We start from the raw sequence: 1,416 nt of genomic DNA, 5'->3' as shown, positions 1-1,416 counted from the left end.
TAGAAATGCATGATAAATTACAGACAGCTCTTGATCAGATTGATGTTAACATTAATGAAGCCTTGGATTTATTTAATGATTGCATTCGAGAGTGTGCAGTATGCATTAAGAAAAGATTTAGGGTGAATAAAAAATAAGCATCATAAGAGCTGGTTTGATGAAGAATGCAAGAATACTAGAAGAAATATTCATAGGTTACTGAGAAAATACCGTAGAACACTAGATAAGGATAATAATAATGAGTATGTAATAGCTAGAAGAGAATATAAGCGTATGTTAAACAATAAGAAAAAACAGTATAATAAAGATGTGTTGGATAAGCTAATTGCTTCCATTGATGACCAAAAACATATTTGGGAATGTTTAAATAAAATATCGTTTAAAAAGAAACAACCTGAAAATAATATATCTGTACACGATTGGTTTCAACACTTTAAAGTCTTACTTGATAAAGATTCGCCACAAGATAACGATGACCACAATTTACCAGCAGAGGACACTGAAGCTGTGAATCGTCCAGTTTCTCTTGAAGAAGTACTGTTTGCTTTTGGAAAAATAAAAATCGAAAAGCTGCAGGTCCTGATTGCATCACTGGGGAATTTTTGAAAATTCCATGTGAAAAGATTGTAGAATTCTTTGTAAAAAAATTTAATGCTTTATTTGACAAGGGCGTATTTCCTGAAAATTGGTGTGAATCTGTTACCATGCCACTTTATAAAAAGGTGATGTAATACTAAAAATCATAGAGGCATTTCTTTGTCTGATATTAGTAGTAAAGTATATAGTACGATTATATTAACCGAAGACTTCTAATTGACAAACGTTTATTTTGGCTACCTTAAAAGAAACACCAGGCAGGATTTACAAGAGGATACTCAACATATGTTTACACTTTTGGCCTTCATTCAGAAACAGTTATCCGTTAATCGCAAGCTTTACGTTGCACTTATCATAAGTTATTGACTTCGAAAAGGCGTTTGATTCAATCAACTGAAATATGTTGTGGCCTATTCTGACAAAAAAACTTTTTAACTGTGTAAAGAGTATGTATAATGTTGTTAAAACAATAATAAGAAGTGCTAATAAACTTACTGATTATATGTTGTACAAGAGGTGTTAAACAGGGAGATGTCTGCAGTCCGGTTCTGTTTTCACTGTTTATAAATGAATTAGCAGTTGAAGTAATAGATAAAGGAAGACACGGTACTAGATTTACTAATGATGTCTTAGAATTATTTATTTTATTACTTGCTGATGACATACTTTTGCTTTCAGAGACAGTCGTTGGGTTACAAACGCAGTTGAACAACTTGAAAAACTCAGTTAATCGATTGCAGTTACGGGTGAATTTGGATAAAAGCAACATTATTGTCTTCAGGAAAAGTGGTTACTTGGCTGCAAGGAACAAAAATGGGT

Source organism: Babylonia areolata, chromosome 9 (genome assembly GCF_041734735.1).
Source record: "Babylonia areolata isolate BAREFJ2019XMU chromosome 9, ASM4173473v1, whole genome shotgun sequence".
NCBI lineage: Eukaryota > Metazoa > Mollusca > Gastropoda > Neogastropoda > Buccinidae > Babylonia > Babylonia areolata.
Note: the sequence above shows the minus strand (reverse complement) of the source record.